General features: G+C 35.9%; 1 pseudogene; it reads left to right on the top strand.

The window, feature by feature from the left end:
* Window positions 1-429: 429 nt before the first annotated feature.
* Window positions 430-25071, top strand: LOC120171045 (annotated as a pseudogene).
* Window positions 25072-25208: the final 137 nt, after the last annotated feature.

Below are 25208 nucleotides of genomic sequence, written 5' to 3'. Positions count from 1 at the left end.
ATGGGAGTATTGTTACTCCCTATAAGGGTATTAATACTATCTTTTTTTCTCAAGGTATATTTTAAGATGTTGGTATCGATATTCAAGTAGGGGTATCGATACTCCTAAGTCAGTATTGGTACTGATGTGTCAATATTAATACTACCTCCTTTCCAAAGATAAAAATTTTTGGGAAATTTTAGAAACATGGTTGAGGTTCCCAAACCACTATTTAATCCTTCAATAAGACATTAAGTGAAAACAATATTAACAAGTTAAATTTAACTTAGAAACCCTATAATTTAAGAAATCATAATACTTACTTTGTATGATGTTCGAGATATGAAACGGACACCCGAATAACTATAGAATATAAGGGAACATTTGTATGCTAAGATATGGTCAACCTTAAGATTGTGCACCAGGCACATATTTGCTAACTGGGCGTATATGCCCCAAGGCTCAACGGAGCAATTTAGAGGGTAACGCAATCTGATGTAAAATTCTGGATTTCTACCCTAGGTAGGATAGAGGGGTGCGTGAGCTCCGAGTGTAGCCCTCAGTCGTACCGTGATGTCTACCTTTGTATGTATGTTTTAGTTAGCATACTAGTATGCTAGCAAGTGTGTTTTAAGTATGAATTTTATTTGTTTTTAGTTTTATAATTAAATTTGGAATTTGGTTTTGTTTATTGATATCTATTTGCTATATTGTTCTTTGGAATACAGTGAAATTGGATTAAGATTGAATCTCAGAAATTTTATGTTCTATGATTTTGAATTTGAAGGTCGCGGTGATTATTTGCTGGTTTGAATCCATTTGTTATTTTTTTTCATTGATGTTGAATAGGTGGATGACATGACGATAGATTTGATCATAAGTCAACTGTTACTTCTCGATGCAGAAGACTTCGAGAAAGGCATAACATTGTTCATCAATTCATCTGGTGGCTCTGTCATTGTTGGTATGTCTTTAGATTTTTTTCCATATGCTCTACTCCTTACTTCTATCATTGTTTTTTGTCATACCCTAATACAGGGGCTAAATTTTAATAAATATAAAGTATCGAAATATAGTTGTATCAAGGGAGAAATTGAGGACTAAATTATAAAATATCAATGTTGGCAGACTCTTTTAGGAAGTTTTAGAAAAGGACTTGAACTTGAATTTTCCCATTTTTTGTACTAGTGAAATATAAATTTCCCCACTCCCAGATCAGTTAACCCAATTTTCCCAATGTTCCCAAATCAACCCAATCCCTAAACCCATAAATTTACCTTCTTCCCATCGACCCTCTTTACTGGCCAAATTCACCATCGTCTGGCCACCACAGCTCGAGCCACCACCACCAATAGACTCACCTTCGAACGATGATCAAAACCCGACCACCCTCTTGTCGTGAAACGCTACCGTCAGCCGTGAATCGATGATCAAAGCATCGACGAAAACTCAAGTCGGTCGTCATGAATTCTCTAATTTTCGATCGATTCTGCCAGCAGTGCAGCGCATAACCACTTCTATTGGCTTCCTTGTCATAGTATGACAAAAACCTGGTAAGGATTGTTGCTCTTCCGTCGTTGCAACCGTCGTTCGCCGTTCAGGATAAATCGGTTGATTATTTTCAATTGTTTTACTCTGTTATGGCTAATGATTAAGGTTGATTTGGATTAATAAAGGTTAGTGTTGAAACAGGGAGGAATCAGCCGATCACTCCAACATTCGTCACTGCCGCACTCGCCACCACGCGCCGACAGTGCGCGTAGGCTTCTTTCCCTGCCCCAGAAGCTTCTGGATCGGCTCGAACCGGTAAACCTGAACCGATCAACCCGGTTTGAACAGAACTGACCCGTATGCCTGACCCGAACCCCTTTGACCCGACCCGTTGACTTGACCCGACTCATTGACTTTGACCGAAAAAGTCAAAATTTTTGAAAAGCTCTATTTCATGTTTTTCGACGTCCTGAGTCCGAATATGAAGCCCGTTTTGTCAAATTCACACCCGGTAAGCCTTTTTTCAGATATTTACCTTCATATTCAATATGGTTTCTAAATTAAGTTTAGTTTCTGACATAAATTTAGTTTCTTTGTATCCGAAGAATTATTGGACGTTGAATTAAAGTTCGAGAGTGATCGAATGGAGTTTAAAGGGTCGATCGATATGGCACAGAAATTGAGGTAATACTCTACTACCCTTTGTATACTTTTTGAAACCCATTGATAATTGGTACATGTATGAATGAATATAATTTGTCCATTAGATATATTTAGTTATCATTGGAATCAGCCATAAACTGGAATAAGGAAAGAATATGGTATACGACTCATACGACTCAAAAAAGAGAAACTGAAAGATCGATAGGAAATAATTATAAGATCAGTGATTCAATAATAAATTAATTGATTTCAAGATCCGTAAAATTTGCTAAATTTATTCAGAGGTTAAATATCGGGATTATTTAGATAAGAAATTACCAAAAATAGCCCTATCAGGTAAAAATTATGAAACTGCCCTTATACTGTATAAGACTAAGGGGCAGTTTGTTTGCCTCTTAATGGAACCATTCAGCGCTGAATGCTGAACAGTTCAGCATTCAGCGCGTTTGTTTCGCACCTCTGAATGATTCAGTGCTGACTGATTTAGCAAAATAGTTGACAACTGTCGTTTCGGTGTCAAAATAAATTCCTTATTCTCAATTAATAAATAAAGGAAATACGTAGTAAAGAGAAGTAAGGGTCGATTCCACAGGGACATAGAAAATTATAAATTTTTGTCTGATTTATTTATGCCAGGCGTGAAACAGTAAAAATGGGGGGGAATTTTGGTAAAAAGATATTAAAATAATAAAAGCGATTAAATAAATTAAAGCAATTAAAGTAAAAATAAGAAGATGAAGATTGTGAATAAATTCGGTAAAAGTAGCCTCCAGCTTTGCTTTGATTCAAGTTCCTTATGATCATCGAATAAGATTTTCTCTTCGGGATTCACGTCGGTTACTTTGTCTACAAGGGTTATCCCCGTGACTCTATCTTGTATACCGAGCACCCAAGGCAATCTTTGATTCCGGCTTTGATAATTGATTCTAACGACATCAATTGTCGTAGATCAATTACCGTTTAAGTTCGTAGCATCCGACTCAGATTGTTGCTTTTATAACCGTCAATTCCGATCTCAATTCCCTTTTGGAGAAACTATCTCACCAAGTGTATTCCCAGGAAGTCGAATTGCTTTCTACAAGCGGAATCTTCCTCCCACACATTTAATCGCAACAACCTCTTGACCAAAGTCAATCTTTGATTTTGAAAACTGTTTTTATTTTGAAAAATAAGCGCATAGATTGAGAGAGATATTCCGAAGATATTAAGGGACCGTTTCAATTCTCCCGTTGGAATTGAATCATCGCGACAACTCTCGGCTTTTGAAAAGTTTAGCTAAGCATGAAAAAAGTCATACTTAGCATTTTGAAAACAAAGCTTGAAAATAAAATAAAAAAGGGAAAGACTTGAAAAGTAAAAAGAGAAAGCTTTAATAAAACTAGAGAGAAAATAAGAATGTAATTTGAGTGATGAGTTTAGGCTTACCCCAAGTGGGTATTTATAGCCTCTCAAACCCTAAAGGATAAGCAAAGAAAATAATAAAATAATACAAAAGATAATTATTTTTAAATTTAAATTCAAACTTAAACTAGTCTCTTAATGCAACTCTACTCGTCAATCTTCCAGAAGGCGTGCGGATGAAGTCTTCTAGAAACTGCCGCTCTGCTGACTGGACCTTCTAGAAACTGCCACGTCAGACCGCATCGTGTCCAGAGTCGTGCTCATGTCTCCAACCGTGACCAAATAATAAAAAAAATGCATAATTCGCCTGTTTTGTCACAAATTCTGGAAAACAAGGACCTGTACAAAAATAAGTATAACACGACCAATTCAGCAACAATAACTCCACAAAATCGAAGAAATAACGAGAAAAGATTAAGGATTTTGAACACTCATCAAATTCCCCATCACTTTTCTCATGCTTTTCCTCAAGAATTATTAATCAAACTAGTCAAAAAATTCATTTACCGTTCTTTATCAAGTTTCACATTCAATGAAGCAAGGTAGAGACCACAATAACTATTCAAGTCAAGAAATCAATCAATTGAACATCACCAATTGGAGCAAGTCAAGTGCAATTGTAATATCCATTCATTCATTAATCTCAATGCTCATAACTCAACACCTTACCAAGATTCACTCAAATCACTCAATGTGTTTGGGGTAAAGAAACTCTCAATGTCAGAATTGACACGATATTACTATAAGCCTACAATTAAATCAAATATCCACTACTAATAATAACAAAATGGATAAATCAAAGGGTCTTTTATTAGTTGTAACAGGGCTTAGGTAAAGGTGGGGAAAAGGCGACAAGATCAAAATATTAAGCACAACAAGATAAAAAGACGACATATCAAACAATAAATTTCTTGTCGAAATGCATTTTTTTTTCTTTTTCACACTTTTGTTGTTTTTTTCTTTCATGTCTTTTTTTCTCTTTCTTTTTCTTTCGAACATCTTTTTTTTTCGAACTGCTGTTTTTTTTCTTCTTCCTTTCATTCAACATTTTTTTTGATGGAGAATACAACGGTAAAATTATTCACTTTCCCTGAAAAAGGTAGAAAAGAAGGATAAAATAAAAAGTCTCGGGTTTATGAATATGGTGAAAACAAAGAAATGAGAATAGGCTCAAAAGTGGTTAGCTAAGGGGAAAAAGCATAGGTAGGCTCAAAAGTGGTTAGCTAAGGGGAAAAAGCATAGGTAGGCTCTTTAGTGGGGAAAACATAATGGTTAATCCTAAGGTGTCCAAATCATCTTTAAGCATCATGTTCATGTGTAATCTCGACAGTATTTAACATGCAGGTTCTAGAATACCAGTGTCAAATTCGACACACTCAATCCAACAAAATGAGAGCGAAAATGATATGCTAGTAAAGGCTCAAATCTCACCAAATTGTTTCATGCATTAAGCTAATCACGTTTCAACTAAAAAAGTCATGGAATATCACAAAAACACCAACTTATCACAATTCATGCTATTCGCTATCAAGAACATCCTAACTTAAATAATCATGTGTTCCCAAACAAGCATAGTATTCCAAAAATTTTCAACAAGACAAAAACAATCAATGAATTTTTCGACAAATCCAACCAACACATACTAGCATCGAAACATAAAGATAATCAAAGGGAAATTCAATCCTACAATCTACTCCCCCTCACTTAAAGCGTTTTGCCTCAAAACGAAAACTAAAGTGCAAGAGAAGGAATTAGAGTACTCCCCGGATTTCATGTTGGTTTTGCGTGCGCATCGTCATGGAGTAGAGAGGAGCGGGTGGTGTGGAAACTCGTTAGCAAAGGCGTAGGGGTTCGGTGATGCCGTCGGCAGTGAGGAGAAGAAGGGGTGATGGTTTTGCGTTTGTTTGGGAATGGCTATCGAGTTGATGGGTTTAAGTTTGGTTTCTGCCGTGGGGTGTCTGAATTGGAAGTAAATGGGGTTTTTGTTTTTTGTGTGGATAAAGGGGAGTTTAAAAATTAAAAGGTGATAGAGATAGGGATGGTGGAGTCCATGGTAAAAGGAAATTGAAAGAGAATAGAGAATTGAGGAATGGTGGGCGGCAGAAAGATAACAAAAAAGGGGAAAGAATTTTTCATATGGGTTTTGCTAACATGTGCTGACCTTCAAAGGGTTATTCTAACGTGCACCGTTTAATGAAATGGTGTGCACGGGTCTTTCCTTGTTCCACTGTTCTGAGTTTTTTTACCACTGCTCATGGGGTTCCGAAATTAGCACTATTCGACTGAAATTTATGCAATTCTTCGTCATTTAAGTTTGAATAAAATTATTCGGTTCCTTCAAAAATAAAAATAAAAATTAAATTAAACATGCTTGAATGAATAAAAATAAAATGAAAAAAAAGTAAAGATAAAAATATAACGGAATTGAAAACAATGGGTTGCCTCCCATGAAGCGTTTTTGTTTAACGTCGTTAGCTCGACAACCTGATTTAGATTACAGGTTCTTCTAAGTTGAGATCTTAAATTAAGCAAACTTCGCTATTCGCATAATATGGTTTAATCCTGTGTCCATTTACTTTAAACCGAGTGCCCGAATTGTCTTCAATTTCGACTGCGCTATGAGGAAATATTACAGTTACCGTATAAGGTCCGTTCCATTTTGACCGAAGTTTTCCTGCAAAAATTTTTAATTTTGAATTAAAAAGAAGAACTTTTTGTCCGATGGAAAAACATTTAGAAATAATTTTTCGATCATGGAATTCTTTTGTTTTGTCTTTATATATTTTGGCATTATTGTAAGCGTCTCTCCGGATTTCCTCAAGCTCCTGATATGTAATTTTCTTGTTTCACCAACCGCTTCTAACTCTATATTGCACTGTTTAACGGCCCAATATGCCTTGTGTTCTAGCTCAACGGGTAAATGGCACGGCTTACCGAACACAAGGCGATATGGCGACATGCCGATAGGTTCTTTATATGCGGTTCGATAAGCTCACAAAGCGTCAATTAATTTCAAGCTTCAATCCTTGCGATTTGGCTTAACTATCTTCTCAAGAATCATCTTTATTTCTCGGTTTGAAATTTATGCTTGTCCGTTCATTTGCGGATGATAAGCCGTGACAATTCTGTGATTCACTCCATGCTTTTTCATAAGAACATCAATTACTCGATTTATGAAGTGTGTGCCGCAGTCGCTTATTATCGCTCTCGGTGTACCAAACCTGGAAAAAATACAATTCTTTAGAAATTGAACAGTAGTTTTAGCATTGTTGTTTCGAGTGGCTTTAGCCTCTACCCACTTCGAAACATAATCAACCGCAAGAATTATATAGAAATTGTCAAAAGAATAAACAAATGGACCCATATAGTCAAGTCCCCAAACATAAAATATTTCGCATATATGTATAGGATTAAGGGGCATTTCATTTCTTCGACTCAAATTACCTGCACATTGACAATTATCACAAGATTTGCAGAACAAGTAAGCATCACGGAAAATATGAGGCCAAAAGAATCCGCATTCCAAAATTTTATGAGCGGTTCGCTTCGGTCCAAAGTGTCCACCACACGAATATGAATGACAGAAATTCAAAATTGAGCTTACCTCGCTTACGGGAACACACCGTCGAATTACATGGTCTGAATAATGCTTCTAGAGATATGGGTCATCCCAAATGAAGAAGCGAAATTCTCTCTTGATTCGGTTTACTTCGGCTCTCATTAAATCAGATGGTAATTTGCCTGTAGTTAAGTAATTAACTATATCTGTAAACCAAGGTATTAATTTATGGGCCATCATCAAGCTTTCCTCTGGGAATTCTTCACGAATGGGAGGATCAACTGTAGTGATTGGAAGCTGGCTTAAGTGATCAGCCACTAAGTTCTCACATCCTTTCTTGTCCTTGATTTCCAAATCGAATTATTAGAGGAGTAAGATCCAACGGATTAGTCGTGGTTTCACCTCTTTTTTGCTGAGCAAGTACTTCAAGGCTGCATGATCAGAGAAAACAAAAACTTTAGTGCCAAGAAGATATGATCTAAATTTATCTAATGCAAAAATAATAACGAATAATTCTTTTTCGGTAGTCGAATAATTCTGTTGTGCGGAATCTAAGGTATAGGACGTATAAGAGATAACGTGAGGCTCTTTCTCGATCTTTTGTCCGAGCTTAGCTCCAACACTTCCATCCGAAGCATCACACATAACTTCGAAGGGAAAGTCCCAATTTGGCGGTTGGACTATGGGTGCCGAAACCAACTTTTCCTTTAATATGTCGAATGATTCTTGGCATTGTCGGTCGAAATTGAAGATTTTATCCTTCTGTAAGAGCTCACACAATGGTTGCGCCACCTTAGAGAATTCCTTAATGAATCTACGGTAAAAACCTGCATGACCAAGGAAATAACGAATTTCCCTCACCGTAGTGGGGTAAGGAAGTGAACGTATTATATCGATTTTTGCCTTGTCTACCGTAATTCCTTTAGATGAAACAATATGTCCTAGAATTAAACCTTTATCAACCATAAAGTGACACTTTTCATAACTCAAAACAAGGTTAAATTCTAGGCACCGACGCAACACATTTTTCAAGTTTAATAGACACTCATTGAATGAATTACCGTAAACAGTGAAGTCGTCCATGAAGACTTCAATACCTTTCTCAATAAAATCAGAAAAAATACTAATTATACACCTTTGGAATGTGGCAGGTGCATTGTAGAGTCTAAAAGGCATACGTCGGTAAGCGAAGGTGCCGAAGGGACATGTAAACGTCGTCTTTTCTTGATCTTCTAGTACTACTGGAATCTGGAAGAAACCTAAAAATCTATCAAGACAACAATAGTGAGATTTACCGGCTAATCGTTTTATGACCTGATCTATGAATGGAAGAGGAAAATGATCTTTTCGAGTTAAAGAATTCAACTTCCTGTAATCGATGCAGACTCTCCATCCATTCTGAACTCGTGTTGGTACAAGTTCTCCTTCAGAATTTTCGACTACAATAACTCCTACTTTTTTAGGAACTACATGTATCAGACTTACCCATTTGCTGTCCGAAATTGGATATATAATATCTGCATCGAGGAGTTTTTGTATCTCTTTTTTTACCACTTCCATCATTGGTGGATTTAGCCGACGTTGACCTTCACATGTTGGTTTTGCGCCTTATTCGGTTTTAATTTTATGCATACATGTTGATGGACTCAACCCTTTTATGTTATGGTTCATCTTATAGCCTTTTTGTATTGGCATAAAACCGTGATCAAGGTTTTTTCCTCCTCCTCGGATAACCCTTTTGATATGATTACTGGCAGCGTGTTGTTTGGTCCAAGGAAGGCGTATTTCATGTGATCAGGCAACTGTTTAAGTTCAACTTCGGGTGCCTGCAGAACAGAAGGTAAGACTTTAGGCTTAGAAGAAATCAAATTCAATTCCGTGTGATCAGAATGATCTTCCAGCTCCTTGCATATATCAAAGGAAAAATTAGTCTTTAAAAATTCATCAGCCAAAGGATCAATTAAATCGATAGAATTTAAACTCTCCACTTTATCAGGATATCTCATTGCCTTATATACATCAAATTTAACGATCTCATCATCAAATTTCATAGTTAAAATTTCACTCCTCACGTCAATTTTCGTGTGTGCAGTGCTCAGAAAAGGGTGCCCCAAAAGAATATCAGACGATGTGCTCGTGCGATCATTCTCTATGTCGATTATATAGAAATCGGTGGGAAATATCAAGTCGTTTACCTCCACCAATACATTCTCTAAGAGTCCTTCAAGATAGATCACTGATTTGTCGGCAAGCTGTATCGAAATCTTTGTGTCCTTCAAAGGATCGTTAGTTACCATTTTATAGACAGATAGACGCATTACATTAATTGATGCCCCAAGATCGCACATAGCTCGTTTAATCTCAATCTTACCAATTTTACAAGGGATTGCAAACATACCTTGGTCCTTCAGTTTAGGTGGTAACTTTCGTTGGAAAATAGCTGAGACGTTTGCTCCTAAGCTCACTTTCTCGACTCCGGTAAGCTTCATTTTTGTCGTACAAAGATCTTTTAAAAACTGGGCATACCTTGGAACCTTTCGGATAACTTTGAGAAGGGGTATGTTAACTTCCACTTTCCGAAGTACATCTAACATTTCCTTTTCCTCAGCTTTTCTATCTTTTTTAACTAACCTCAATGGAAAAGGTGGTGGCATGTCATAGGGAGATGGCATCGGATCGTCCATTTGTTCTTCATCATTCTTTTTATGGGATCCTGCGTCATCAGTCTTCTTCTCTTTTTGGACTGCTTGGTCTGATAGAATAGGTGGCGCCACTACTGTATCACTCCGAAGAGTGATGGCACTGACGTTCTCCCTCGGGTTTACTTCAGTTTGAGACGGAAGCTTACCTTGTGATTCCATGCGACTTACGGTTTGAGCCAGTTATCTCATCTTCTTGTCTAACTCTTGGAAGTGGGCTTCGATTCGATTCTGAAACTTTTCCTACGAAAGCACTAACCTCTCGACAATTTATTCTAGTGATGTCTTTTGCGGCTGTTGTTGTGGTGGGATGGTCTCGATTGATAGCTTTGATTTGGTCTTGGGTTCTGAGCATAGCTGAAATTTGAATGACCCTCCATCCTGGGTTGTATGTATTGACGCAGGGATTATAAGCTCTTTGGGGAGGTCCCGGGAAATTCCCGACTGTATTAACTTGAGTTGTTGCGTCATCTTGAATTAGTGGACAACCGTCTGTCGGATGATCAGGCAATGTACATATTCCACATACTTAGTTTTGCCCTATCTTTCCTGAAACAAGAGAGTTTACGACTTCAGTTAGCTTATCGATTTTATTTTCTAAAGAAGATGAAATTATCTCTTGAACCCTTCGAGAAGGTTCATTATTTGTGCGAAATGGTTGGGAATTTGCAGCCATTGTTGATATTAAGTCCCTAGCCTCAGTAGGAGTCATATTCACCAAGGCTCCACCGCTGGCTGCATCGATCATCTTCATTTCCAGGGGAAATAATCCTTCATAAAAGTATTGAAGGAGTGTTTGTTCAGTTAACCCATATTGTGGACAACTAGAACATAACTTCTTAAACCGCTCCCAGTAGTCGTAGAGTGACTCTCCATCAAGCTGCTTGATTCCAAGTATTCTCCTTCGTAATTCACTTAGTTTTGCCACAGGGAAAAACCTGTCAAGAAAACAACGAGTCATTTGAGCCCATGTAGTAATAGAATTAGGAGGAATATAAAATAACCACTCCTTAGCCGATTCGGCTAAGGAAAAAGGAAAAGCTCTAAGTTTTAATTGGTCCTCGGTTACTCCCTGTGGTGCCATGCTGGAGCAGACCATGTGAAATTCCTTGAGATGTTTGTGTGGATCCTCATTTGGCAATCCACAGAATGTAGGGAGGATATGAATAAGGCCAGTTTTCAACTAGTATGGAGTTTCACCTTGGGGAAAATTAATGCACATAGGTCCTTGTTCAGTGGGTGCTGCGACTAACTCCCAAATAGTAAGTTCGACCATTGGATTTGTATTACCTGAATTTGATTCTTCTTCTGGATTTGTTTGTTTTCTTTTTCTTTCCCGAAGTGTCTATGCGTGGAGTCTCCTAGCTTTAGCTTCGATCTCCGGGTCGTACTCCACTAATGTGCCCAGATTAGTCCTGGTCATAAATCAAAAGCAAACAAAAATTAGTAACTTTGGCGAAGTCCCCGGCAACGGCGTCAATTTGACAACTGTCGTTTCGGTGTCAAAATAAATTCCTTATTCTCAATTAATAAATAAAGGAAATACGTAGTAAAGAGAAGTAAGGGTCGATTTCACAAGGACTTAGAAAATTATAAATTTCTGTCTGATTTATTTATGCCAGGCGTGAAACAGTAAAAATGGGGGGGGAATTTTGGTAAAAATATATTAAAATAATAAAAGCGATTAAATAAATTAAAGCAATTAAAGTAAAAATAAGAAGATGAAGATTGTGAATAAATTCGGTAAAAGTAGCCTCAAGCTTTGCTTTGATTCAATTTCCTTATGATCATCAAATAAGATTTTCTCTTCGGGATTCACGTCGGTTACTTTGTCTACAAGGGCTATCCCAGTGACTCTATCTTGTATACCGAACACCCAAGGCAATCTTTGATTCCGGCTTCGATAATTAATTCTAACGACATCAATTGTCGTAGATCAATTACCGTTTAATTCTGTAACGTCCGACTCGGATTGTTGCTTCTATAACCGTCAATTCCGATCTCAATTCCCTTTTGGCAAAACTATCTCGCCAAGTGTGTTCCCAGGAAGTCGAATTGCTTTCTATAAGTCGAATCTTCCTCCCACACATTTAATCACAACAACCTCTTGACCAAAGTCAATCTTTGATTTTGAAAACTGTTTTGATTTTGAAAAATAAGCGCAGCGATTGAGAGAGATATTCCGAAGATATTAAGCGACCATTTTCAATTCTCCCGTTGGAATTGAATCATCGCGACAGCTCTCGTCTTTTGAAAAGTTTAGCTAAGCATGACAAAAGTCATACTTAGTATTTTGAAAACAAAGCTTGAAAATAAAAGAAAAAAGGGAAAGACTTGAAAAGTAAAAAGAGAAAGCTTTAATAAAACTAGAGAGAAAAGAAGAATGTAATTTGAGTGATGAGTTTAGGCATACCCCAAGTGGGTATTTATAGCCTCTCAAAGCCTAAAGGATAAGCAAAGAAAATAATAAAATAATACAAAAGATAATTGTTTTTAAATTTAAATTCAAACTTAAACTAGTCTCCTAATGCAACTCTACTCGATAATCTTCCAGAAGGCGTGCAGATGAAGTCTTCTAGAAACCGCCGCTGACTGGACCTTCTAGAAACTGCCACGTCAGACCGCGTCGTGCCCAGAGTCGTGCCCATGTCTCCAGCCGTGACCAAATAATAAAAAAATACAGAATTCGCTCGTTTTGTCACAAATTCTGGAAAGCAAGGACCTGTACAAAAATAAGTATAACATGACAAATTCAGCAGCAATAACTCCACAAAATTGAAGAAATAATGAGCAAAGATTAACGATTTTGAACACTCATCAACAGTGCTGAATAATTCAGCACAGAACTATATTCTGAATGATTCAGAGCCATTATTAAACAACATGTCACATTCAGAGCTAATTCATATAGAGCCTCTGAATCATTTAGCATTTGAATCATTCAGCGCTTAATCATTCTTAAGTAAACAAACAACCCCTAAGACTTTCCCGGATGGTGAAAAATAACTCAGAAAAGACATATTTGACCAATTATCAAAAAAATGAATATGATTAAATTGAAATGATTTACCAAAATTTCCTTGAGTTTATGAAGTAACTATAATAACCTCCAATGATCAAATGAAAAAAATACCCTGAATGCTAAAGGAACTAGAGTGTTTTCAAGCCTAATTTATCGAAAGTAATTCCACTGATCAAATTAAGTGGAATGATGATGATACGCTCAAAGTGTTAAGCAAAATAGATGGCTATGACAATAGAGACGACCTGAGAACTCATATCTTGTTATACTTGAACCTTGGAATCATCAATTTAAATTTTGAATCTATATTGGAATGCCCCTGAAATGTAAGATGGCCCAAGGAACGTCTAAGCACTGTAATAACTAAATTCTTTAGCTTTGAAACAAATACATCAACCTCTAATACCAAACGAAGTAGAAATTCTATTTTCTAAGATAACACACAGAGACTGAATTATTGAAAGTGCTTTACACGTCTGAATTTCATGAAATGACTAAATTATATGATCAAGTTGAATGGATTGGAAGAACTATATGTATTTTGAATTTCAGTAATGATTGAATTACTATGGAAATTTCATAGTGATTGGAATAGACTTAACTACTAAATTACTTAAGTACTTTCAAAGACCTAGAATTAAGGAATGGCTCAGACAAGTCTATAAACGTTGATAAACTTGTATGATGTACAGTCCTCAAGGGTTTTAACCCAGATCAAGAAAGTCGACATTTATTGATATCGTTGCAATACAGAAAAAAATAAATACCACTGGAATACTTATTCGTCTCCTTAGGAACTGATCAAGGAAGATTCTGGTATTGATCAGATCAGCTGGTGCATTCAGTAATAAGAAGTGAATAATAATGAAGTAACACACTCCTAATGATCCACAAATATTGCAATGTTGGGATCTTTGGTTCAATGGGACTCAAAATCCTGATAATTCAATATATAACCCTGAATACCCCAGATTATTTGGGTATTGGAATCACTCTCAGTAAATATGAATATATAATTATTATGTATAAAGGTTCATGAACACCTTCTTGATGCACATGAATCATAGCGAGATTCTAAAGCATCAACTTTAAATGTCTGATTAGATCCATTAGTAATTGATCCCTTTCAATATGACCTCGTTCCTGGAATCCGATCAAAATTACATAAATTTCATGTTTTCCTGATAACTATTAAGTGCTTTTGGAAAATACTTGGATCCTCTAGTGTGTTCCCAATGTACTATATGACTGTTTTATATGTTTTGAAATGTATTTTACTGAAATTTATTGATTTATTGATTTATGAACTATGGTTTCCTGTTTCCACTTGTTAATACTTTGACTGTTTTATTGGGATATTAACAGGGTAGGCTAAAGGTTCAGCTCTGATCAAGCTGGTAAATCCTTATGGACCTAAGGTGACTCTTGGGTAGGCACTGAGGCCCCCAAGGAACTTTCTTGGGTAGGCTCTCAGGCCCCAAGGTACTCCCTTGGATTAATCATGGGAATACATATGATGTATAAGTGAAGGACAGTTATATGATTTATTTCATTAACACGGTTACGAGATTTTACTGAATCACGATCTAGATATTACGGTTTATTGTTAAAACTTATTTATATTGGATTTTATATGGGTAGAATTTGGAGTATGGAGGTTCAACACTGATCTAACTAGTAAATCCTTATAGCCCTAAGGTGAGCCTTGTGTAGGTTCTCGGGCCCAAAGGCATTCCCTTAGGGTGGCTCCCTTTGTTATGTTCTTAGGGTAAGCCCTTATGGATGCAGTTCTGGAGAACTGCATAACGGTGTTCGGTTGGAGGGTTCTACTAAGGTTTTGAAAACATGTTTTAAACGGTCACTGATTTAAAAACATCTACATCTTTTCATTGGTTTTAGTTGGAACACACTAGACACCCTATTCCAATCTCCTGAAAACATTATAATTCGAATGATTTCTATGAACTGAGATCTTTATGGCTTTTACTCTATGAACTACCACTGGAACCCTAGCTTATCCCAAAAACTTGTATATGTCTAATTCAATAAGGAAATTTTATTATTCTACATTTATATGCATGTCATGTAGCATCAATAGGTAGTTATGTATTACTGAGCTTCCCAAAGCTCACTGTCTTACTCACCATTTCAAGTTAAAAAAATCATAACAATGCAGGTATCGACATTAGTAAAGGAGTTCCACCAGCGTTGTTTTCAGAGTACGATACATGTGATTAGGAGGCATGCATGTTGTATTTTTTATATAGGAGTCTGAAAATCTATTTTATTTCTGAATACTGGTAAATTTTACTTTTGTATTTATAATTTAATTTTATGATTTTACATGTTTTAATAAAATTTTAATTTTTCTGAGATTTTTACGTTGGGTAACTCCGGTGGCCCTAATGTGACACCTCGGATCGGATCGGGCTACCCGCATCGGTTTGAGGGGGTTACATTTAGTGGTATCAGAGCCTAGGTTGAGTAAAGTTTTTCTAGATAGACCGGTCAGTCGACACTCAAAAGATGTATGGTCAGTACATGCCCCTAGACTATAACCGTACTTTTATAAGTCGGAACTCCAAGGTCAAGTCTCTCTCCGTAATGAGATAACTTAAGTTTTCTATCCGTTAAGTCTCGACCTATGCATAAAGGAATATCAGTAACGTTTTTCCAAATTCTGTAAAGTATCTCACGAGTAATGTAAGAGTTACTTATTTGAGAAATTCTGACCCGACTCCAGAAATGAAATTGGGAGATGTTACTGCTCTATGAACCTAACCTCGTAACCAAGGTTGAATTGATTCCACAAGAATAATTCTGTTTAACTTCTATTATTGGAATGAGAGTGAGTTCTGATGAGAAAGTATATTCAGTTGGTTAAGGATTTGTAAAAATCTCGTACTTCTATAAAAGCTACTTGAAGATATTAAAGAACTAATGGAAGCTTCATTTCGCATTACTGTGACTTGAGTGAATTTCGAGGACGAATTTTTTTAAGGAGGAAGAATTGTCACACCCCAATATAGGGGTTAAATTTTAATAAATATAAAGTATCGAATTATAGTTGTATCAAGGAAGAAATTGATAACTAAATTGTAAAATTCCAATGTTGATGGACCCTTTTAAGAAGTTTTAGAAAATTCAGGGACTTAAACCCTAATTTTTCTATTTTTTATTCCAGTGAAAAATAAATTTCCCCCTCCCCGATCAGTTAACCCAATTTTCCCTAAATTAATCTAATCCCTAAACCTACAAATTAACGTTATTCCCTGTAGACCCTCTTTACAAGCCAAATTTGTCGTCGTCTGGCCTCCCAGCTCAAGCCACCACCACCAATAGACTAACCATCGAGTGGTGATCAAAACCTGACCACCCTCCTGTCGTAAAACGTTATTGTCAACCGTGAATTAATGATCAAAGCATCGACGAAAACTCAAGTTGGTTGTCGTGAATTCTCTAATTTTTGATCGATTCTATTAGCGGTGCAATGCACCGCCACGTCTATTGGCTTCTCTATCATCGTGCGACCAAAACCCAATAAGAATCGTTGCTTTTTTGCCATTGCAACCATCGTTCGCTGTTGAGGGTAAATCGGTTTATTATTTTCAATGTTTTTACTCTGTTATGGCTGATGATTAAGGTTGATTAGGATTAATTAAGGTTAGTGTTGAAACATGGAGGAATCGATCGACCACCCCGACCTCCGTCACCGCCGTATGCATCGCCACGCGCCGGCAGTGCGCGTGGGCTACTTTCCCTTCCCTGGAAGCTTCTGGACTGGTTCAACCGATCTGGACTAGCCCGAACTGGTCAACCCGAACCGGTCAACCCGGTTTGAATAGAACTAACCCGTCTGCCCGACCCGAACCCCTTTGACCCTACCAGAACCCCTATAACCCGACCGTTGACTTTGGTCAAAAGAGTCAAAAAATTTGAAAAGCCCTATTTTATGTTTTACGACATCCTGAGTTCGAATCTGAAGCCCATTTTGTCAAATTCGCACACAGTAAGCCATTTTTCAGAGATTTACCTTCAGATTCAATATGGTTTATAAATTAAGTTTAGTTCTAATGTAAATTCGGTTGCTTTGTATCCGAGGAATTATTAGATGTTGAATTCAAGTTCGAGAGTGATCAATTGGATTTTAATGGTTTGATCGATATGGCATAAAAATCGAGGTAATACTCTACTACCCCTTGTATGCTTTTCAGAACCCATTGATAATTAGTGCATGCACGAATAGATAAAATTGGTCCATTAGATGTATTTAATTATCATTGGACTCAGACGTAAACTGGAATAAGGACAGAACACAGTATAAGACTCAGATGGCTCGAAAAAGAGAAACTAAAAGAGCGATCGAAAATAGTTATAGGATCAATGATTCAATAATAAATGAATTGATTTCAAGATCAGTAAAATTTGATAAATTTCTTTAAAGGTTATATACCAGGATTATTTGGATAAGAAATTACCAAAAATAGCCCTATAAGGTAAAAATTACAAAAATACCCTTGTATTGTATAAGACTAAGACTTTCTTAGATGGTGAAAAATAACCCAGAAAAGACATATTTGACCAATTATCGAAAAAATGCATATGATTAAATTGAAATGATTTACCAAAAAGTGCTTGAGTTATGAAGTAACTATAATAACCTTCAATGATCAAAGGAATAAAATACCCTGAACGCTAACGGAACGAGAATGCTTCCAAGCCTTATTTATCGAAAGTAATGCCACTGATCGAATTAAGTGGAATGATGATACGCTTAAAGTGTTAAGCAAAATAGATGACTATGACAATGGAGACGACATGAGAACTCATATATTATTATACTTGAACCTTGGAATCATCGATTTAAATTCCAGATCTATATTGAAATGCCCCTGAAATGTAAAATGACCCAAGGAACGTCCAAGCACTGTAATAACTAAATTCTCTAGCTCTGAAATGAATAAGTCAACCTCTAATACCAAACGACCTAGAAATTATATTTTCTGAGATAACAAACAGAGACTGAATTATTGAAAGTTCTTTACACGTCTGAATTTCATGAAATGACTAAATTATACGATCAAGTTGAATTGATTGGAAGAATTGCATGTATTTGAATTTAAGAAATGATTGAATTACTAAGAAAATTTCAAAGTGATCGGAATAGACTTAACTACTAAATGACCTAAGTATCTTCAAAGACCTAGAATTGAGGAATGACTCCGATAAGTCTAGAAACGCTGATAAACTTGCATGTTGTATCGCTCTCAAGGGTTTTAACCCCAGATCAAGCAAGTTGACATTTATTGATATCATTGAAATACAGAAAAGAAATAAATACCATTGGAATACCTATTCGTCTCCTCAAGAGCTGATCAAGGAAGATTTTGTTATTGATCAGATCAGCTAGTGCACTCAGTAATAAGAAGTGAATAATAATGAAGTATCACAGTCCTAATGATCGACAAGTATTGTAATGTTGGGATCTTTGGTTTAATAAGACTCAAAATCTTGATAATTCAATACATAACCCTGAATACCACTGATTGTTTGGGTAATGGAATCATGTTAGGATTTTTAGAAGCTCAAATCGACAACTGGAACGGTTTGCAAAGAGGGGTCGAAACGGTTTTGTGTTTAGGGAGTAAGGAGATTGAAAGATAGAGAATTGCATAGCGATTTATAGTGGTTTGACTTTCTCAAACAAAGTCTACGTCCACTACCTTAGCTCCTCACCAAGGATTTTCCAACAAATTCACTAATTTGTTCTTTCTTTTGAGGATAAAGAGTAACCTTACAAACTCCCTAGTTTTTTAGGGCTAAACTAGAACCTTTCCCTAGCTTTTACACGGGATTAGCTAGAACATTTCCCCTTTACAAAAGGATAAGAAATGTAAACAAGAAAACCTCTCTAAGGTAGGTGTTTACAAGAATTAAGCTCACAAGAACAAAATATTTATAAGAGAAAGATGAAATAAGATTGAAAAACTCTTCTCTTGTGTTTGATTTCTTGGATGGTTGTTCTTTTGCTTCTTCAAGTGTCCTTAGCTTGTATTTATAGCTTGGAATGTGTTTGAAGTCGTATATAGTCGTTGGGGATGTTTTGGAGCCGTTTGGGGATGAGAAACAATTAATAAAACAGTTTGGAGCGTGGGGGAATCAATACCCCATCATGGGGAATCGGTTCCCTAAGTGCAATATGTTTTTGACCGTTAGACAGGGGGAATCGATACCCGCTGGGGGGGAATCTGTACCCCTTGGACAATCTGATTTTTCTTGAAACCCTTTAAAAAGAAAATATTTTTGGCTCGATTAATGCTCGAAATACTTTGTAAAATTGTTTTAAAATAGTTTAAGTATAAAACACAACTTTACACTTTAGTAAGGACTAAAATGAACTTTGAAAGACTGTAGTAATATTTTGATATTCAAATAATTATATCGAATATACTTAGAAAATCATTTGAAAAATCTTAAAATTTATTTGTTATATCAAAACATCAAAATGTTTTCAACAATCTCCCCCTTTTGATATAACAAAACATTTGAGTAATTTAAGATTTTGAATTCAAGTTTGAAATTACTCCCCCCTTACTTTAACACTTCTCCCCTTTAAACACCTTAACACTCTCTCCCCTTTAAATCAAAAAGACTCTAATCTTTGAAGTTCAAAATAACTTTGGAGAGTAAGTAGAAAATTTGACATTTTAAAAATCATTTGAAAAAATCTAAGCTCCCGCTCAGTAAATGCATTCCAAATAAAATTATGCTTTTAGGATCTTGACACTTAAACAAAATTGAATTTCAACAAAGAATAACAAACATATTAGTAGCACATGAAATTCAATACTTCCAAGTCTAAAATACTTCCAAGTCTAAAATACTTTATGCAATATCAATTATTGAAATTAAGTGCATATGCATAAAGTTTTCCAAAAATGTTATGCATTTGAAAATTTTGATATCAATTGTTAGAGAGATATCATTTTCATTTAAACCACATGCATAAACATTTAAATTTAGGTCAAAAATTTTAAAATTTATAAAATCAAAATATTTGAAAAGTTGATATCAATTGTTAGAGAGATATCATTTGCATTAAAACCAATTTTGACCAAAATTCCTTATGATGAACTAAAAATTCTATAAAAATAATTAAAACTTTAAAATGTTCATCATAAAAACTTTTTAACATACATGAGATTAAAATAATAATGTATAATTATTTAAAAACAAAACTCATGCATGCTTAAAATCAAATGAGCAACCAAATAACTAAAATTAAAAACATTAAACTTAGAGGTTACCCATTCCTTTTCATGTGTGGCTAGAGCATCTTGAATATCATCATTTTCATCACAATTGCTTCCACACACCTACAAGAGACATTCATTTCGATTTTGGTATTAAATTGCTTTGGATCCTTGGATGTTAGTTTCAATGCCCCTTGCTCCTTTAGGAATCCACACTTGTCTAATTTTAAAACGTTTTCCTTTCTTCAAAGGACAAGTATGTTCCTTATGACCATGATAATGACAATGTGAGCATATTGTCATTATTGAACTAAATGAATTATTTAAAATGATTCTTTTTCTTTTGTTAAGCATTCAAGCTTAACTTTTAAATCAAAATTTTCTTTTTCAACTTTCAATTTTTATTTTTGAAAGCTCTAAATCCTTTTTCAAAATTTTATTTTGGCTTTCAAAATCTATTTTGTTTCAAAGAAAATCATTTTCGATTTTAAAATTTGAAATCATTTTCTTATATTTGGAGTTCATGGCCTCAAACTCCGAATATAACCTATTAAAAGTATCTTGTAACTCATCAAACGTATATGAATTAAATTCATTTCAGTTAGAATATACCTCAGGCTCTTCACAGCCATTAGAGACACCACCTTTGTGGTTCTCGTTCTCGATTATCTCCCTGCATCAAGATCATTGGATTGGATGAATACCTTCTTTTATTTCTTCCAATGATGATAGTTGACTCCATTGAAGTATGGAGGTTTGTCGGTTGGTAGGGAGTCTTCCTTGTGGAACGAGCCAGAGGTGGAAGCCATCTTCTCGGTTGTGTCGGGAATTGGTAGAGGTTCTTCGAGGATCGTCTCAAGGTGGTTAAACCTTCTTAACGAGTTAGGCTCTGATGCCAATTGTTGAGTTAATCGATTGATGGAAATGGCCAAGAGGGGGGGGGTGAATTGACAATTAAAATTTTGGTGGAAGCTTTTGTAGAAAATTGAAAATATTTGCACAACGATTTATAGTGGTTCGACTTTCTCAAACAAAGTCTACGTCCACTACCTTAGCTCCTCACCAAGGATTTTCCAACAAATTCACTAATTTGTTCTTTCTTTTGAGGATAAAGAGTAACCTTACAAACTTCCTAGTTTTTCTGGGCTAAACTAGAACCTTTCCCTAGCTTTTACACGAGATTAGCTAGAACATTTCCCCTTTACAAAAGGATAAGAAATGTAAACAAGAAAACCTCTCTAAGGTAGGTGTTTACAAGAATTAACTTCACAAGAACAAAATATTTACGAGAGAAAGATTAAATAAGATTAAAAAACTCTTCTCTTATGTTTGATTGGTTGGATAGTTGTTCACTTGCTTCTTCAAGTGTCCTTAGCTTGTATTTATAGCTTGGAATGTGTTTGAATTCGTATATAGTCGTTGGGGATGTTTTGGAGCCGTTTGGGGATGAGAAACAATTAATAAAATAGCTTGGAGCGTGGGGGAATCGATACCCCATCATGGGGAATCGGTTCCCTAAGTGCAATATGTTTTTGACCGTTAGACAGGGGGAATCAGTACCCCCTAGGGGGAATCTATTCCCCTTGGGGGGAATCTGTACCCCCTGGGGAAGAATCTGTACCCCTTGGACAATTTGATTTTTCTTGAAACCCTTTAAAAAGAAAATATTTTTGGCTCTATTAAGGCTCGAAATACTTTGTAAAATTGTTTTAAAATAGTTTAAGTATAAAACACAATTTTACACTTTAGTAAGGACTAAAATGAACTTTGAAAGACTTGGAGTAATATTTTGATATTCGAATAATTATATCGAATATACTTAGAAAATCATTTGCAAAATCTTAAAATTCATTTGTTATATCGAAACATCAAAATGTTTTCAACAAATCACTATCAGTAAATTTGAATATATAGTTATTCTGTATAAAGGTTCCTGAACACCTTCCTGATGCACCTAAATCATAGCGGGATTCTAAAGTATCAACTTTAAATGTTTGATTAGATCCATTAGTAATCGATCCCTTTCAATACGACCTCGTTCCTGGAATCCGATCAAATTACATAAATTTCATGTTTTCCTGATAATTATTAAGTGCTTCTGAAAAATACTTGGATCCTATAGTGTGTTCCCCATGTACTATATGATTGTTTTATATGTTTTAAACTGTGTTTTACTGAATTTTATTTATTTACTGGTTTATAAACCATGGCTACATGGTATGTGTTCTCCGATTACAGTTTTCACCGAAAAATATGACTTGTTCATGATCTATGGAATTAACTGATTTATGAACTATGGTTTTTTGTTTTCACTAGTTACTAATTGAACTGTTTTACTAGGATATTAACTAGGTAGGCTAAAGGTTCAGCTCTGATCAAGCTGGTAAATCCTTACAGACCTAAGGTGACCCTTGGGTAGGCTCTGAGGCCCCGAGAAACTTTCTTGGGTAGGCTCTCAGGCCCTAAGGCACTCCCTTGGGTTAATCATAGGACTACATATGGTGTACAAGTGGAGGATAGTTATATGGTTTATTTCATTGACACGATTACGAGATTTTACTAGATCACGATCCAAATATTACGGTTTATTATTAAAACTTATTTCTATTGGATTTTATATGGGTAAAATTATGGAGTATGGAGGTTCAGCCCTGATCCAGCTGGTAAATCCTTACGACCCTAAGGTGACACTTGGGTAGGCTCTCGGGCCCCAAGGCATTCCCTTAGGGTGGCTCCCTTTGTTGTGTGCTTAGGGTAAGCTCTTATGGATGTAGTTCTGGGGAACTGTATAACGGTGTTCGGTTGGAGGGTTCTACTATTGTTTTGAAAACATGTTTTAAACGGTCGCTAATTTAAAAATATCTATATCTTTTTATTGGTTTTGGTTGGAACACACTAGACACCCTATTCCAATCTCCTGAAAACATTGTACTCTGAATGTTTTCTATGAACTGAGATCTTCATGGCTTTTACTCGATGAACTACCAGTGGAACCCCAGCTTATCCCGAAAACCTGTATATGTCTGATTCAATAAGGAAATTTTATTATTCTACATTTATCTGCATGTCATGTAACATCAATAGGTAGTTCTGTATTACTGAGCTTCCCAAAGCTTACTCTGTTACTCACCATTTCAGGTTAAAAAAATCGTACCAGTGCAGCTATCGACATCAGTAAAGGAGTTCCACCAACGTTGCTTGCAGAGTACGATGCATGTGATTAGGGGGCATACATGTTGTATTTTTTTTATATAGGAGTCTGAAAATCTGTTTTATTTCTGAATGCTAGTAAATTTTTCTTTTATATTTATAAATTGTTTTTATGATTTTACATGTTTTAACAAAAATTTTAATTTTTCCGAGATTTGTACGGTGAGTCGCTCTGGTGGCCCTAATGAGACACCTCGGATCGGATCGGGTCACCCGCATCGGTCTGAGGGGTTACATTTTCTTTCCTTCATTCATAACCATTAGAATGACATTTGGAATGAAGTGTTCTAAAAGTTTACGCTTTAGAGAACTGTTCGTAGTCTACGGCAAGGCGAACTCCTAAAGTTCCTAGCTTGGTTAGCTTCAAAGGATTCATACGGTTCGATAATGGTCTAGATCAGTGTTGTTTCATCGGGTGCAAGAAGGTATTCCGTATTCACGTAGGCGATGCAAAGGGTTTAGGTTTATACTAATCTTCCCTCATTGATTGATGCGTGTAGGAATGGGAATATATGATGACATGAAGATGTGTAAAGCAGATGTTTCCACTATTGCCTGGGGCTTGCTGCATCGATGGGCGCATTTCTCCTGGCTACCTGTACTAAAGGGAAGCGTTTTTGCATGCCCAATTCAAGAGTGATGATTCATCAACCACTTGGAACTGCTGGAGGCAAAGTAAGTGTATGATGCTCTGCATAATTTTATGAACATCGATCCTCTGAGATAAGATTTATATCTTCGTTTCAAGGACTCTTGGGCACTATCAACTTTGTTGTTTGCTTTCATTATTAAATATGTCGTGATTATGCTCAACTTCATTCGTTAATGTTTTATTTAATTGTTGGCTGTTTTCATTACTAAACTTGACATGAACCTGCAAAATTTCTAGGTTAATCTTCTAAAATCAAGGCTGAAATTGCAACCATAATGTGTGTTTATATTCAAATGTGATTCAAATCTGAATTCTTGTCCACATTGCTTCCCGAAGAATTTATTAGTGCTCAAAGGGACAGACATTAGAATCGTAAAATGCTGCGAGTCAGAAGCAAACAACATAGACTGCCGCTTTACATGATTTAGAAGTGTATTTTCATCGGTATATATGATGCCCATTGCCTTTTGTAATGTGTCCATGGCTAATTTCTCAGAAGCAGTTTGTGCTATTCATGTAAAATTTTCTTGCAAGACGAATTTAACTATAGGGAAAATGGAAAACTTTATACTTAATAGAACAAGTCCGACTTGAACTCTACTAGTAATTTGTCTCGCTGGTTTTAACTGGATTTTGCTTTAGAAGCATAAAATTGTCCGCTCAAAGTTAATTTATTGCGGTTTCGATTATTTGCGCTAAGACCGTTTCATATATGATTGCAGGCAACTGAACAAGATTTTATCAAGAGTTACAGGAAAGCCTGACGAACAGGTTGGATTACCTTCCCTCATTCCTTCATCATTTGCATTTGTTTTCGCTTATAAATCATATCGTTTTTACTATCCATTATGTTGCAGATTGAAATAGATACAGACCGAGATAATTTCATGAATCCTTGGGAAGCCAAGGAATATGGTTTAGTCGATGGAGTCATAGACGACGGTAAGGCAGGGTTAGTTGCTTCAATTGCGGATGCAACACCGCCGCCAAAAACCCGAGTGTGGGATTTGTGGAAAGTGGAAGGAAGCAGGAAAGCCAAGAAGAATTTACCTACAGAACACAAAATGCTGCAGAATGGTGAAGCAAGTGATGAGGGAAGAAACACAGAGCAGGAAAAGAGAGAAGAAGCTGCTCCTTTGTGATAAACTGTTGTTTCTCTCACCAAGCTTTTGATTACAACTTTGTTTTTGAAAATCACCAAAGGGAACACAAATTACTTGTATATTTATATTGGAACTTGGTGTCCCATATCTGCTTATTTTTATTTGCATATCGAGTG

Source organism: Hibiscus syriacus, unplaced genomic scaffold (genome assembly GCF_006381635.1).
Source record: "Hibiscus syriacus cultivar Baekdansim isolate YM2019G1 unplaced genomic scaffold, ASM638163v2 tig00111810_pilon, whole genome shotgun sequence".
NCBI classification, from domain to species: domain Eukaryota; kingdom Viridiplantae; phylum Streptophyta; class Magnoliopsida; order Malvales; family Malvaceae; genus Hibiscus; species Hibiscus syriacus.
Note: the sequence above shows the minus strand (reverse complement) of the source record. Positions and strands in the feature narration are given on the sequence as shown.